This window comes from Canis lupus, chromosome 35 (assembly GCF_003254725.2).
Source record: "Canis lupus dingo isolate Sandy chromosome 35, ASM325472v2, whole genome shotgun sequence".
NCBI classification, from domain to species: domain Eukaryota; kingdom Metazoa; phylum Chordata; class Mammalia; order Carnivora; family Canidae; genus Canis; species Canis lupus.
Window position 1 is genome coordinate 4,913,869 of NC_064277.1, and position 17,622 is coordinate 4,931,490.

The 17,622-nt window shown below is 37.8% G+C and overlaps 1 long non-coding RNA gene across 2 annotated transcripts in view; it reads right to left on the reverse strand.

Annotated features, from left to right (window-relative positions):
* Positions 1 to 17,622, reverse strand: part of LOC112658990 (uncharacterized) — a 54,485-nt gene that overhangs the window by 35,349 nt on the left and 1,514 nt on the right. Inside the window, exons 3-4 of one of the 2 annotated variants that reach the window (XR_007408502.1) lie at positions 17,226 to 17,384; positions 16,293 to 16,563 (exon numbers count right to left, since the gene is read on the reverse strand). This is a non-coding gene — a long non-coding RNA (uncharacterized LOC112658990). Of the gene's footprint in view, positions 1 to 16,292; positions 16,564 to 17,225; positions 17,385 to 17,622 lie in introns of those variants that run through there. The other variant, XR_007408503.1, reaches the window with a different exon arrangement.

Genomic DNA, 17,622 nt, shown 5'->3' on the forward strand with positions numbered 1-17,622 from the left:
TTAGTGTGTTTGGGAGGCAAAAAATGAAGGAGACGGTAACATATAGAACATGGACAGTGAGGCAGATGGAGCCTGAGCATCAGATGGAGTCCTGTAGGCTTCAGGAAGGGTTTGGATCCATTGCCATTGACATCCAAAGCCATTAGTAGATGTATGCAGTTCACAATGATCACTCTGTCCACTTTGCAGAGAAATGACCAGAAAGCAGTAGGAAGAGGAGCAGCAGTGCCAGGCAGAGACTATTAGAATAACCCAGTTGAGGGAAGACAGTGGCTGAGACTAGGATGTGAGTGGTGGCGTCCAGGAGAAGTGGTCCGATTTGGGATACACTTGCAGAATAAATCTGCCGAGACACGTGATAAATGTAAGGAGCAGTAGAAAGAGATGCATCTAAGAATGATTTCTGTGTTTGAGGTCCCAGAGAGTGGGTGAGATGGTGGTGCCATTTACTGAGGCAGAAAAATCTTGGGAGAAGCTGCCATGAGGAAGTAGAAGAGCAAAAGCTCTGTCCTGGCCACATAAGCCTGAGATGCTTAATAAAGAGCTAAGTGGGCATGTCAAGCTAGCGGGTGCTTAGCTTGTTGTTTAGGAATCTCAAGATCCAGGGGGAAATCAAGCTATTGAGAGTCTTCGATATATAGATGATATTGAAAGCCAAGGCTGCAAATGAGAACGTTAGGGAGAAAATAGGAATATGTGTCAGCAGCAGGGCTGGGAGGGGGATCCAGAGCTGAGTCTCAGAATATTCCAACAGTTAGAGTGGAATATACTGGGAAGGAGGAGCTGGTGAGGTGGCAGGAAATCTAGAAGAATGGAATGGAAGGAAAGCTCAGAGAAAAGTTTCCAAAAGGAAGGAGTGGTCAATTTTGCCAAATATTCCCAAAAGACACAGCAAAAAGAGGCTGCCAATGGACCATGGGACCATGGGCAAGACATAGGTCTTTGTTACCTTTGGTAACAACAGTGTCAGTGGTACAGTGGGATGGAAAACCTGATCGAGAGGATTCAGGAGAATTGTCATTTTTCTGGGAAAGAGAGCAGAGCAATGAATTGGTAAATAGAGAGGCATGGAGGCAAAAGAAGAGTCCAGGACATTTCGGTGGTCCCTGGGAAGAATGTGGTAGAGAGGGAGAACCTGATGATGCGGATAGAAAGGTGGTCTTTGTAAAAGTTTTCCTTTTGTTAATAATTTGTGAAAAGACGCATTTATTTATACTGTTTTTTTCACCTAAGGATTCTTTAGCTTAGAGGCTACTTTTCCGGTGCTAGTATAATGCCAGAGATATATTTAAAAGTTACACTTTTTAATAAGATGACTCTTTAATTCTCCATTTGTGAGAAAATGCCCCAAAGGACTGCCTTAATTGGACATATGAGATCCTTAGACATGCAAATGCTCACAGCCTCAAAATATTCGTTTCCACCGTTCTCTACATACACCAGATAAAACACATGGTCACTCCTGTTTAGGACCCCAGCTCCTGACAAGGTAAATTATCGTAGTTCTCCAAAGGCCACATTGTTCCAGGCTGCTGTACCTTGGACCCTCACATGGCCCCCAGTGTGTCTACCCCAGGAGCACCCTCCCATCACCTTCTCGAGAAACTCTCCCTCCCTTGGGTCTGCACTAACCTCTGAAGATCCCTTCTCCTTGTTTTCTTTTCATAAAGAGAATGTGGGACCCCCAGAGAGCATTATGAACCAAGGATGACAAGGAAGCCAACTCAATACAACTGAGGTTCGTTTAACGAAAACACTAATGGTTTCACAAGACTAATGTGTATGCTTGTAGAAACTAGAAGCAAAACAGAAAAGAAGAAAGAAGAAATCAAAATTCAACTCCAATCACACTCCCAGAAACAACTACCATTACCGTTTTGCTCAATGTCTTCCAGAAGCTCTGTAACCCTGCATTTTCCTGCATTGCCAAGAGCTGTCCAAGGACAGCAGAGTTACACCTAGACAACTCTGTCTTTGGCTTATTGCAGTGACCACCACAGGGGGCTTGCCTAATTTTCTTTTGCATTCCCGTGCCTGGCACACATACCAACACTGTAGCAGGTCCATATACGTTTGTGAAGTTAATGAATAAGAGCATATCTGGCCACAAAGCAGCAACAGCAAGAATAACGCAGTTACTTGACATCATTGGCAGATGAAGAAATAGAGACTCAGAAAGAAAAAAGAATTCACCTCTTCTGAAGGGGGAGCATGGAGTTCTGGAAGGTTTATGGTCTTTGTTTTAAAACAGATCCAAATAGAAGAGACATTTCAAATCAATGTGACAATATATTTTTTAAGTTTTTATTTAAATTCCAGTGATTTTACATACACTGCAATATTAGTTTCAGGAGTACAATATTGTGATTCAACACTTGCATGTAATGCCCAAGTCCCGTCCTTAATCCCATCAATGATTTCACCCATTCCCTCCACACACCTCCCCTCTGGTAACCACCCATTTGTTCTCTAGAGTTAAGAGACTCTTGGTTTGCCTCTCCTCTTTTTTTCCTTTGCTCATTTGTCTTGTTTCTTAAATTCCATATGTGAGTGAAATCATTTGGTATTTGTCTCTTTCTGACTGACTTATTTCGCTTAACATAAGACTCTCTTGCTCCATTCATGTCATTGCAAATGGCAAGATGTTGTTCTTTTTTATGGCTGAGTAATACTCCGTTGTGTATATACATCACATCTTCTTTATCCATTCATCAGTTGATAGACACCTGGGCTGTTTCTATGATTTGGCTATTGTACAAAATGCTGCTGTAAACATTGGGGTGCATTTATTTATCCCTTGAATTAATATTTTTGTGTTCTTTGGGTAAATACCTAGTAGTACAATTGCTAGATCTAGGGCAGTTCTATTTCTAACTTTTTGAGGAAACGCCATACTGTTTTCCAGAGTAGCTGCATCAGTTTGCATTCCCTCATTTGCATTCCTTCAAAGGGGATCAGAAGATCCCCTTTATCCACATCCTCATCAACACCCCTTGTTTCTTGTGTTGTTGATTTTAGCCATTCTGACAGGTATGAGGTAATATTTCATTGTAGTTTTGACTTTTATTTCCCTGGTCATCAGTGATGTTGAGCATCTTTTCATGTATCTGTTGGCCATCTGTTTGTCTTCTTTGGAAAAATATTTATTCTTGTCTTCTTCCCACTTTTTAATTGAATTACTCATTTTTTGGACGTTGAGTTTTATAAGTTCTTTATATATTTTGGATACTAACCATTTATCAGATATGTCATTTGCAATTATCTTCTCCCATTCCATAGATTGCATTTTAGTTTTGTTTCCTTTACTGTAGAGAAGCTTTTTTTATTTTGATGAGTCTCAACAACTTATTTTTGCTGGGGCACTTAGGTGGCTCAATGGTTGAGTACTTGCCTTTGGCTCAGGTCATGATCCCAGGGTCCTGAGATTGAGTCCTGCATCAAGCTCCCTGCAGGGAGCCTGCTTCTTCCTCTGCCTACATCTCTGCCTCTCTCTGTGTGTGTTTCTCATTAATAAATAAATACAATCTTTAATAAAATAGTTTAGTTTGGTTTTGTTTCCCTTACCTCAGAAGACATACCTAGACAGAAATTGCTATGGCCAGTGTCAAAGAGTTTTCTGCTGTGTGCCTGTGTTCTCCTCTAGGATTTCAATAGTTCCAGGTCTCACATTTAGGTCTTTAATACATTTTGAATTTATTTTTGCATTTGGTGTAAGAAAGTGGTCCAGTTTTATTCTTTTGCGTGTTACTGTCAAGTTTTCCCAACACTGTCTATTGAAAAGACTGTCCTTTCCAATTGGATATTCTTTCCTGCTTTACCAAAGATTAATTGACTATATAGTTGTGGGTTCATATCTGGATTTTCTATTCTATTCCTCTGATCTATTGTCTATCTTTGTGCCAGTGCCATAGTGTTTTGATCACTACAGCTTTGTAATACAATTTGAAGTCTGGGATTGTGATGCCTCTAGCTTTGCAGATCATGTGACAATATATTTTAAGTAAACATTGCTGAGACAATTGGTAATATAAGGAGAAATTGAAGTTAGAGCCTTATTTTATGCCGTATTGAACCATATAAGAACTAGAAGACCATGTAGGTAAACACAGAATAATAAAAACATAGGTATAAAAAGAAGCATCAATTGTTTAACAGCACAAGATGAAAAATACCTTTAGAAAATTGAAAGACAAATGGAAAATTATTTAAGTACTGAATAAATAACCTTGATATATAGAGCTCTTGTGAATCAATAAGATAAAAGCATAAATTGGTAACAGGCAAAGGAAATGAAAAATGTAATTCATAAAAGAAGAAGTACAAATTGACAATTCATATCAGATTTTGTAGGACTATATGTGTTATAAGACCTAAAGTCACTAAGATTTAAGAAAGGCAAATTAAAAAAAAAATTAAAACAAGTTTGGCAAAAGCTTAAAAAGAACTGATTATTTTGATGACAATATTGAAAAAAATAGGTGTTGTATGTACTGGTTGAATTGTACATGGAAATAATTCTTCTACTCTTTTATCAAAAGTCCTTAATGTCTGCATACTACTTGATGCATGATTTCCAAAATTAAGAATTTATCACATATATTTAGACTTATGTGCAAAGATGTTAACTGTGGTCATCTCTGCTGATAAGATTATGGGTTTTATCTGTCCCTTTGTTCTTTTTCATTGTTTTCCAAGTGTTCTGAATTGGCTTACATCTTTTAGGTCGAGTTAAAAAGTAAATGAGGACTTTCAGTTAAAGATGGCAGATTGAACGTTAATGTGTACCTCCATTTCCTCCCAAAACCAAAATAAAGTAACAGTAAGGTGATTTTTAAGGGATATACCCAAAAGGATAGAAAAAAATGGCGGGGGGGGTTAGCTAACCCTAGCCAACAGTAAGGAAAGCAAAGTACAGGTTGATTCACATCACACACCTTCAAAAGGCTCAGGAATTAGCAGAACCAGTTTTCTTTAAAGACAGAAAAAAGACAGGACTAACAACAGAAGGTTTGGTTGAGAGTTTGTCTGAAAAGCACTTAGACGCTACCAGCTTTCCTCCCTAACTCCACAGAGGAAAAGGACCTGGAGGTGATTTCTCACTGGAGGGGTATAACTGAACATCTCTGGACTAAAGAATACCAAGCTGAAGTGAGGGCAGGGAAACTGTATGGAAGAGCACAACTAAAGCACATGTGTACATACTTGATACCTGGGACCCTAGCCTTCCTTATCTTCTTCTTCTTCTTTTTTTTTTTTTTTTTTAAGATTTTACTTATTTGTTTTAGAGACAAAGAAAGAGAGAGTGCATCCACCAGTGACGGGAGGGGCATAGGGCGAGAGAGAGAGAATCCCAAGCAGACTCCCCTGCTGAACCCAGAGCACAATGTGGGGCTTGATCTCATGACCCTGAGATCATGACATGAGCCAAAACCAGGAGTCAGGTATCCAAAAGACTGAGCCACCCACGTGCCCCCTTCCTTCTCTTTTTGACTCTCAGAAGACTGGCAGCCAAGCATGCAGAAGATTCAAAACCCTTCTCTTGAGAATCCTATTGGCCCAAGAGAAAATAATCATCACAGGGTTTCCTAATGGAATAGCCAAGCTGAATCACCTTACAATAAGGCCCACTGTCAGTAAAGCCTTCCATCCACCGCTACCACCATCATCACCATCACAGGGAGATGACTTCAAGCGGATTTCTGAAGCACACTCTTAAACTATGGGCAGAGTGGCAAGGATCCCCAACTGTGTGAAGAATATTTATCCTGTTTCAGTTATTCTAAGATGCAAATGCTTGACATTTCTGAATGAACATTTTTTAAGTCCAGATAGAGCCTACAAATTGATGGTATTGCATAACTGTCAGCTAGGAGGCAGTCATAATAAACTATATACCAAATAATTTCAGGGACATCTTGTAATGTCAAGAATGCACTAGCCTGAAGGGTCTTGGAGTCAATAAAATATGTTGATTTGAAAATACAGAGACCAAAAGAAACTAAGAAAAGCAAGGAGAAAGAGAAAATGTCTCCCCACATCATCATCAATATCTTAGAGAGATAGTGGAAAACAGTATTCTGGTTTTTTTTAAATCTATGAAAAAAGAACATTCAAATAATTCTAAGAAATTAAGATAATATAGCTTAAGATAAAAATTTAAGATAATAAAAATTCACAGAAAGAAAAACAAAAGAGAAAGAAATAGGGAAGAAAAAAATTGAAAATTGGTCCATGATTTTTTTTTAAAAAGGGAAAACAGAGAAGTCACCAGCAAAATAATTAAAGAAAAATCTCCCAGAACTGAAAGACCAAAGCTTCTAGATTAAAAGGACCCACCAAGTCTCCAAGGAGGAAGCACAATAGATCCACAACAAAACACATCATTGTGCTATTTCAGTATACTAGGAACAGAGAGTAGACCTTACAAACTTGAGAGGAGAAGGGGAAAAAAATCCCACAGATTTCATTTAACAAGCCAGAAGATTATGAAACAAAGCCTCCAAATTTCTGAAGTAAAATGTTTTGAAACCTAGAGTTTTATATTCAGCTGTCAACTAGATAGATGGTAAAATAAAGACTTTCTCAGACTTATAAGGAAGAGGTGAGAGAATTAATCAAGATAATAGGTGAACTCAGGATGGCAGATATATCACTGATGTACAGAGCAATCAGTCCAGTTTGGAGATAATCAGAACCAGAGGAGATTCCTTTGAGAAGATGAAACTGAATATATCAGGAGAGTTGGCATTGAATTAGTGACACATATATAGAAAACTAAGTAAATGAAACAAGAAGACAATTATTAACTCTCAGGAAAACAGAAAGATATAACAGAAATAAAGTAGTAACTGTGTATTGCATGATTCAGCATCCATTGTCTTAATAAACTCTGAATAATGAGCTAACCAAAATTAGAATTTAATTATAGTGGAAGAATGGAGAAGATGAATTGTGTGCTGGGGAACAGATAGGTAATACAGAACAAAGTCCTTGTATTCCATGTGTGAGGTAAATACTTAATTTCCAATTTTTTTTAAATAACAAAGAAATAGATTACTTACAAATTTAGAAATGAATGTCAAGAGAGGTAAGCATTGCAAGTGGATGCTTCTGGAGATAGGACAAGGAACTGCAATATTTTCTAATCACCCATGTAGAATTATTTCTGTATTTATAGTCTATGCATCTGTATCTTTAATAAAAATAAAAGCTAAAAGAGAAAAAATAAAAGAAAAAGAAAAAGGAATGGATGAACATGAGCTTTGAAATCAGAAGTGGGTTTAACTATCACATATGTTTGTCATTAGCTGTGTGACCATGGTTAGTCGCTCTCCAGGGCTCAATTGCCTCATCTGTAAAATAGAAATTAAAATAATCTATCACCTAAGGCTGTTGATGGGATTAAATGAGATCATATCTTTAGAACTGCAGGCACATATTAGTCACTTTGATATTTCTTACACACCCTCCACCAGTTGGATCTGATCACTACCTTCAAAGAGTTTGGAATTTGAGAAAAGAAAATGAGTTTGTTAGGCACTATGGAAATAAATCCATGCTTTTTGGTTTTAGGTTTTAAAGGAAAGTTTACAGATTCATGGTTTGATTTCTGGATTTTAGATATTGAGTGCACCCGAACAGTATATCATAACTTCAATAACTTCATCCATTTCCTGATAATTCCCTACCACTTGCTCTAGCCTCAGTTTTCTCTGGCTTCAACAGCAGCAGCCTAAAAGGAGCCCAGTCTGCACACATACCCCATTAACAAAGTGAAATTTAAGAGCCCTTTGTGGCTGTAAATAATCACGAACTACATGGAAGTAAATAGAGATTTTAAAAACCACTTGTGGCTCAGCAGTTGAGTGTCTGCCTTCAGCTCAGGGCGTGATCCTCGGGTCCTGGGATCAAGTCCAGCACTGGATTCCCCACAGGGAGCCTGCTTCTCCCTCTACCTGTGTGTCTCTGCCTGTGTGTGTGTGTGTGTGTGTGTGTGTGTATGTGTGTGTGTGTGTGTGATATGAATAAATAAATAATTTTTTTAAAAAAATAAACGTAAATTAAAACCATTTGTTCCTCACCAGAGATGATTTCTGATCTAATCATAAGAGGGAAATATTCAGAAAAGGGGAGGGCTTTGGGAGAAATATGGACGGTTCTACAAAGTGTTTTGGGTTAGGAACAAATATAAAAGGAATTTTCAATTCCAAGCTACCAGCAGAAAGTAATAAGTCCACTACTGCAGTAACTTACCCAGTTACGAGGTCCAGACCCTGCAAACACTCCATCTGAGTTTCCCCTTCACCATCTCCTAGACCGCTAAGTCACTGATAATCTTTGCTTGCCAAGTACAATGCTCACTGCTCTATCCTAACTTTCTGAGACATTACAGCAGCAGTTAACACAATGGACCATTCTCTCCTTGGAACACTTTCTGTCCTGCCCTCACGGTACTTTCTCCTGGTGGCCATTCTTGACCATCACCCTACTAATCCTCCTTGCTTAGACCCTGCAAGTGTCCTCATGGTTTCCTGCCGGCATTCTTGCATATCCTTCCCCCTCACTCTCCCCTCAGCAGCTAGAGTTGATCATTAAAAACATAAATCAGATAATCACCTTCCTCCTAAAATGCTCCAATAATTTCCTGCCACAGTTAAATTAAAGTCTTATGCCAGAGCCTACCCAAAGGTGCTATATAATCTGACCCTTCTCCCATTGATCACCCCCACCGCTGTCATGTTGCTGGTGTCAGGTCAGCTGTCCCATTCTAAAAGAGGCCTTCCTAATCACTTACTCTACAAGACCCCACCTCATCACTCACTCTCAGATCACCCCACTTTATTTCTTTCATGACACTTACTACAAACAGAAATTCTTGTTTATCCATTTATTTACTTGATCATTGAAAATCACCGCCCCCCCCCCTCCCCCGACCATAGTGCAATCTCCCTGAGGATGGAGGCCTGGTTAGTCTTGCTCAGCATCTGGCTCAGAGCGAGAACTAAATAAAAATTATTTTGGGGGCACCTGGGTGGCTCAGATGGTCAGCTGTCTGCCTTTGGCTCAGGTCATGATCTCAGAGTCCTAGGATTGAGCCCCGAGCCGCTTCCTGCTCAGCAGTGAGTCTGCTTCTCCCTCTCTCTCTGCCTATTTCCCCACTTGTGCTCTCTCTATCTCTCTTGTGCACAAATGATTTTTTTAATCTTTAAAATAAATAAATAAACAAATTTTATTTTAATCAAGTAACTGATAATTAGAAGAAAAGAATAGCCCAAGAAAGAATAAGACAAAAGAAAACAAAATATCCTAGAGGAAACAGACAATACAGGCAACAGAAGAGACCTTCAAAACTTTCTATCAGTATCTAAGAGAAAAGTAATAGATTATACATTTCTATAGTTTATACAGAAGGAAAAGGAAGAGGAGGAGGACAAAAACACAGGATGCTCACCCAAAATACTGGATAACACAAAATATTCTTGAATTTAAAAGATTTAATTGATAAAATAACATGTTCAATAGAAAACCTAGAGGAAAAGCATTGGTTTCTCAGATTATAAATTAAAAATTCATAGATTTAGGTGCCTGGGTGGTGCAGTTGGTTAAGCATCCAACTCTTGATTTTGACTCAGGTCATCACCTCAGATCCTGAGGTCAATCCCCACTCAAGCTCCATAATCAGCATGGAGTCTGCTTGAGATTCTCTCTTCCTCTCCCTCTGTCCCTCCCAGTCTTGCTCGCTCTGTCTCTAAAATAAATAAATCGTTTTTAAAAAGTGCAGAGATTTACGGAAAAACACAATTAAAAGGTAAAGAGACTGGGCAACCCCGGTGGCTCAGTGGTTTAGTGCTGCCTTCAGCCCAGGGCATGGGATCGAGTCCCACATCGGGCTCCCTGCATGGAGCCTGCTTCTCCCTCTGCCTGTGTCTCTGCCTCTCTCTCCCTCTCTGTGTGTGTCTCTCATGAATAAATAAATAAAATCTTTTTAAAAATGGTAGAGACTTATGAGAATCAATTCAGAAAGTTTATTATTCACCTAATAGATATTCAAGAAAAGGAGAACAGAAAACATGCAAGATAGAAAATTATTTAAAAATTTTTCAGAGCAAAAGAAAGATGCCACTCTAAAGACATCACCAAGTCATGAAAAGGATGAATTAAAACACCACACACACACACACACACACACATACACACACCATAAGCCATCATCTTGAAATGCCAAACATAAAGTTTCCAGAAAAAATGATCGAGATCGAGTCTTCTACAAGTGAACCAGAATCATATTGTTATCAGATTTCTTATCATCAACATTCAATGGCATAAGAGCATGGAGTATCATCTTTAGGTTTTGAGGAAATTTTATTATAAATATAAAATTTTGTATCTTACTGAGTTATCAATCACAAATAAAAATAAAATCTGGAAATTAATAGCTATGGAAGGACTCAGATATTTATCACACAGTTATCATCTCTGAAAGCATTACTCAAGTATACGTTATGGTAAAACAAGAAAGGAATGCAAGATAGTAACACAGTATGCACAGAACAGTAGTCTCAACCTCAAAGACAGTGAAAAGAAACCCCAGGATGATGGTTGTGCAACAGGTCTAGAAAGCTATAGTACTAAATTAGAACCTAGGAAAATGAGAAAAATTCAGCAAGCTATAAAAAGTGTATTCATAAAGAAGATGGATTCTCTGAAACAAATGGTGTAATTTAAACGTTGGACAATTACAAGACAGACGCATAAAGTAATAATAAAAATAAGTAGTTACAATAGGCTGTCCCTCTTCCCCTCTCCTGGAAATTACTTTTCCTGCTGATTTTTGAGTTTTCTTCTCCTTCAGGAGCTCACACTTAAACTAGGATCTCAATTCCTTCTCTAGTTTTGTAATCACATACATGGTCTTTATCAAACACATATTTATGTAATCTTAATATTATAAACTTTAGATATTGGCTTTTGGTTTCTAGGATCAACCTATACACAAAGCATAAAGGACATATATGGTTACAGAACAGAATGTATGTTATAAACCACGACTTCAAAATGTAACTTTACAGATGGCAGGGGTCAGAAGGTATGAGGAGGTGGAAGGGAAATGCAAAGGAACTAATTTTCTCATCTCATGTAATGAGAATTCAGAGGAAATGCTAAAATTGATAGGTCGAGATATAAAGTTCACATTATTTAAAGATTTTGTATATTAAATATTATTAACATTATTAAAGATAATTATAGTAGTAATCAAGAGAAACTAAAAATAAAATGTGACTAACAAAAAGTAAAGAAGAATAAAGGAAAGAAAGATAAATTCATCACTGTTATGGTGGGGAGACAACAGATACTGTCTAAAAACTTATAAATCAAGAAATAGAGGGTAAATTCATATCACTTAGAATGTGGCAGTGACTCTCCGAAAGGGTAAAAGGAGATAGTTTAAAAAGTTGTCTCTAAGGAGAACAGGATGAAGTGACTAGAGAAGAAGGAAATTTTTGACTTTTCATTTATCTCTTTCACATCTTTTAAAATCTCTCTTGTACCATTACCATGAGAAGGTATTATTTTTGTGAATCAAAATACACATGCAAAAATTAATGTGCTATTAAAAATTGAGATCATAAATCCCCACATATAAGTTAAATACCTTCTTGGCTGCCGTTCCCCATCGATTGGATGATCTATGAGAACAGCCATGACATTCAATGATTCAGTGACTTGGGCCCTCTCCAAGGCTCTGAAGGAAAGGCTACAAATTTGACTTTGGAAACTTCCAACACCATCTCCTCTGAAAGTACATTGTCATGCTTCTCACTCCAACGTTATAAGGAGAGGAAGTCTCTGAGAGCATGTCTGCTCCCTCTATCTGACTTGCAGTATCAGAGACTGTTTTGGAAGCAATTCACTGGACAATGTTTTCCCTAAGGCCAGCTTTGCAGAGGTTATCTTACTTATAGGATTTATACTGCATTTTTACATAAAGTATCCCATTTAATTCTCATGATAGTACAACAACCCTTTAGGGCAAGGAGAGTGTGTATTACTACTTCCACTTGACTGATGAGGAAACTGAACCTCAGAGATATAAGTCACCAGCCCAAGAGCTCTCAACTACTAAATGGTAAAGATGAGAGCTCAAACATGTCTCTGACTCCAAGGACTGGTCTCTCCTCCAAACTGGCTGCCTTTAGCCTCTTTAAAAACCCAGTGATACAAACTCTTTAGAGAACAGAAGAAAGGGGAACACTTCTCAGACTGATTTTATGTGCTAGTGCATGCTTGATACAAAAATTCAGAGAAGGACACTATTGGAAAGGAAAATTGAAGATCAATTTCATTCATGATTGTGAATGAAAAAAATCCTGAACAAAATATTAGCAAGCAATCCAACAATTTAAAAAATGAAAAAAGTCATGACCAAATAGAGTTTATTCCAGGAGCAAAAGGTTAGATCAACACTAGAATACAGATTAAAGTAATTTATATCATTAGTAGGAGAAAAAGTCATGTTGTGATCTAAATTGATGTAACATAAGCACTTGATAAAATTCAAAGGAGCATTCATAAGACAAAAAGCAAATAATAGTAACAAAAAACCTTTATAAACTAGAAAGAGGAAGAAATGTCCTTAATATGAAAAAAGATGTCTTCAAACTAACATGAGCAAACCTTGTTCTCAATTGTGAAATACTGGGATGTCTGGGTGGCTCAGTGGTTGAGCATCTATCTGCCTTCAGCTCAGGGCATGATCCCCGCATCAGTCTCCCCACAGGGAGCCTGCTTCTCCCTCCTGCCTATGTCTCTGCCTCTCTCTGTGTGTCTCTCATGAGTAAATAAAATCTTTTTTTAAAAATTGTGAAATACTAACAGATACTCCTTAAGATTAGGAATAATAGAAGGTTACACACTGTTCCTACTTCTACTCAACTCTGTATTAGAATCCTAACCTGTGCGCTAAGGCACGAATAAGGAAAAGAATATGGATTCAAAAAAATAAGAACCAGATTGTCATCATTTGCAGATATTATGTTCTACATAGCAAATTTCAAGTATCTATAGATTATTAGCATTAGTTACAGAATTTAGTAAGTTTGCTAGGTATAAGATCAATGTGAGTAACTGCATTTCTACATCCTAGCAAAAAAAGTCAAGAAATGCAATTTTTAAAAATATTTACAATAGCAACAATGAAATAAGGTACTAGAGAATAAGTCTGACAAAAAATCTGTAAGAACTTTTGGGAGAAAGACATAAAACTTTGGCGAAAGATATTAAATAAGACCTAAATAAACAAACAAACAAAAAAGACCTAAATAAACAGAATGACCTAATTTTTCCATGGATAGGAAGATTATCTTAAAGATCTCATTTCACTCCAAACTGTTCTATAGATTCAATGAAATTCCAGTAAAAATTCTACGAAGATGTTTTATAGAATTTTATAATCTAATTCTAAAATATATAAAGAAGAAAAAAATAAAAATAAATAAAACTAAACTAAAATAAAATATATAAAGAAGAGCCAAAAGCCTAGTATACCTGAGACGGGTGAATGGGTTCCACCAGAATCAAGAAGTATTATAGTTTCAATAATCAGGATTATGAGTTTAATAATACAAGGATGAAGAACAGACCAATGGAATAGAGAGAGCCCAGGAACTAATCTATATTTAAATTAAATATAAATATTATAATTAAATTACAATATTTATAATAAATATATTATAATTAAATATAAATATATCACAGGATCTATGATAAATCTTGGCATTGCAGATCAGAAGGCTTTTCCTACAAATGAAAATGGATTCCTGCCTCACACCGTCCATACAAACCAATCCCATGTGGATCGGGAACTAAACAGGAAAAGTAAAACCGAAACTTTTTAAAACAATACAAACAACTATCCTGATGATCTTGAGTAGGGAAAGATTTTTAAAACAAGCAAGAAAAGCACAAACCTTCAAGAAAAAAATTTAACAAAATTGACAAATAATAAGGACTTCTTTTCAATACAATCACCATTTGAAAAGTGAAAAGACAAGCTTCAATTGTAGAATATGATCAACAAAGAATTATTATCCAGAATATGTGAAGAATCCTAATGAATAAGAAACAAAAAGAACAGGAAATATACAGAAGACATAAACAGACATATCTGTGAAAAGGAAACATGAATGGCCAATACATATGAATATATACATGAAGATATGCTCAACCTCGTAATTAACCGTGGAACTGCAAATGAAGATACAATAAAATAGCTTTTCAAACACAAACACCCAACAAAGCCAGCACTGGCAAGGATGTAGAAGCACAAGTGTTCTCATGTGCCGCTGGCAGGGGCACAGGCTGACTCCATCAGAGGAGAGAGCGTTTTGACAGGACTGTGGACTAGTTTGCTCAACCATTGTTCCAACCTCCTTTGCGTGGCCATCTTACATTCCAAAGGTCAGAAAACTAAAATCTACATTTCCAGGACACCCCTATAGCTGGAATTCCAGATACAACTGAGGCTTGACGTGTCCAATGTGCTCAGTGAGACCTGAACAGAATTCTGTGGGGGAAGATGGGCCTCAGGGCACTTATTTTGCTGGCAGAAATTATAATGGTGGTTTCTCAGTTTTAAAAGGTGGTTTCAGAGCAGAGGCAGCTTGGTTTTGCAGCCAGCAGTTCCAACAGTGGCTTCCTGATTTAGCTGAAGTGGCTTCCTAATTGTACCTAAGGCAGTGCGGCTTTGCAGCCAGAACTATATTGGCAGCTCTCAATTCAAAACATAGCTTCCTGTTGATGGGATAAGCTGTAGCTTTCTTGGTGGCCCAGTTTTTTGGGGTAGCTTAGGAAATCATTCCTAAAAGCTCAGCCTAGAATCTGTTCCTTCTACCCTCCTAACAATTCTGTAAATGACCAATAACACAGTAAATCCCTTTCTGTTTTAATGAACCGGGATGGTTCGTGTTCTTTGTAACTGTACCCTGAACTGTACCTAGCAAAGCTGAACTTGCATATACCATACATCCCTGCAATTGCACCCCTAGATATATATACCCTGGAGAAAGTCTTGGATAGGTAGACTACAAATATGCATGAGGAGATTTACTGCTGCATTGCTTCTAATAACAAAAAAACTAGAGCAATCTGATGTCTATCAAGAGCAAAATGAATAAATTAGTTGTGGTATAGTCATACAAGAGAATACCACACAGATATGAAGATGAGTGACCTATAGCTTCGCTTCTCGACGTGGATAAATTGCAATTTTAGCACTGCATGACTCACAAAAAATATATATCCAGTATCATTTCACTTACACAAGCTTAAAACTAAACAATGTATTATTTGGAGATACACAGGTCTGTGATAGAACTGCAAAGAAAACACAGGAAGTGGTCAATAGAGAATTCAGGATAATCGCTGCCTCTGGTGGGAAGAGGGAGCGGTGGCATTGGAAAGGGAAACAGAGGCTTCAGAGGTATTGGAAGTGTGTTGTTCTGAAGATGGGAACAATAGGAAGTTGCACAGCACCACCCATGAAGTGTTCTTGACAAACATGTTTAATTTTAATCCAATCAAGCGTTTGTTCTTTATAATTTCCAGATACAGGAAATACGGAGAACAGAGGGACAAGCTCAACAGTACTACAAGGAAACCATTAGACCAATCCACAATGGGACATTTTTAAGAGAAGTGGTCCAGTCGCTTCAGTCCATCAATATAACTTGGGAGAAGGGGGAGGAACGATGGTTCTAGAAAAGATGGTTCTAGAAAAAAAGATGGTTCTAGAAATGTTCTTGGTTGGCTCCTGCTTTGAACAGCCAGATACACAAGACATTTGGGGGACAGCTGGGGAAATTTAAATATAGAGTGGAGAATTGTTAGTTTAGTTAGATGTGATATTGGTATCGTGCATATATGGGAGAACGTTGTTTTTAGAGAGGTATGAAGTATTTAGAGGTGAAGCTTCTGGGTGGATGTAACTTAACTTTTAAATAGTTTTGAGAAATATTACATATGTGCATGTACATATAAAATGTTTGCATATAAAGCAAATATGGACAAATACCAAAAATTGTTAAATCTAAGGATAGATTACACGTGTATTTGCTGGACACTTCTTTCTGCTTTTCTGTATTATTTGAAATGTTTTATAATAAAAAATACTTAAAAGGAGGGATAAGAGTGCAAAAAAATAATGAAAAATGCTAAAGTAATATGTTCAACAATTATTCAGTTAAATAAATATTTGACACATACATATACACAACATTTTTAATATGAGGATAAAATTTGTCCTGGAAAGGAGGCTCTCGGCATAGATATATGTAGTAAGTACAGAAAGAATGAAAAAAAGGCCAAGTTATCAATAGTCAGAAAATGAAATCAGCTCCTAAACAGACCTATTTTCACATTCCTTTCACAGAAACACCTCACTCCGAATCCATTGTTTCAAGTCTTTCTGGGTGGTTTGGGATCAGCCAACCAGATTCTGAGCCTCCTGGCAACTCTCCTTCACTTGCCGGTAAGTACACATCAAAAGGGATGATACTTTGAAAGTACCTGCTGAAAGGTTCAGAAGTAAGTTCCCCACAGAAGTTTCGCAATGAAGGGTTCTGAACCCTGATTATATGTAAGGTTGAAAGGTTGAAAGATCTCTGCTCCAAGTTAAATTTTTTTCCCCAAAAAAGGAGTTGAATCGCCCCTTTGAAGGACCTCAACTCTCAGAATCATCCACAATAATCAGTATTTCTGGGTTTCACCAATCTTTGTTAAGTAATTGGATTCCTTCAAAACTAACATTTTCTTTCTAAGGCAGGCGGAAGATGGACAGGAGGCTTTCGGATGGAATTCTCTCTGTGAAGTCCTTGAAGGGAAAAGGGGACCTCTCACTTCCCATCAGTGCTCAGGCCAGCAAAAACAATTCCCCCCTGGACACATAGCCCTACAAAAATTGCAGGATAATCCTGAATTCCAAAGTCCCTGGCCTCTGCTTACCCTGTATCCTTCTCAGTAGCTGCAGCTGACAGTATCAGCCTCATCCACCACCCACTCCCTCCTTCCCGAAGCTCTTCCTTCCATGAGACTGCACTTGAACAGATGCAAGTCTCTATCCTCTCTCTCTGGCCACATCTTCCACCTCCTTTACTCACCCTGTCCCCTTCCTCCCAAGGCCTACTAAAGGCATTTCACAGACTCACTCTCCTCCTTCTTAAAAGGCTTACCCCTGGGATCCCTGGGTGGCGCAGCGGTTTGGCACCTGCCTTTGGCCCAGGGCGCGATCCTGGAGACCCGGGATCGAATCCCACGTCGGGCTCCCGGTGCATGGAGCCTGCTCCTCCCTCTGCCCGTGTCTCTGCCTCTCTCTCTCTCTCTGTGTGTGACTATCATAAATAAAAAAATAAATAAAAAAAAGGCTTACCCCTTTTGTGGCAGACATACACAGGGGAATATAACTCAGCCATTAAAAAATAATGAAATCTTGACATTTGCAATAAACGTAAATGGATCTAGAGAGTATAATGCTAGGTGAATGAAATAAGTCTGAGAAAAACAAATACCATATGATTTCAATCATATGTGGAACTTAAGAAACAAAACAAACAAGCAAAGGAAAAGAAA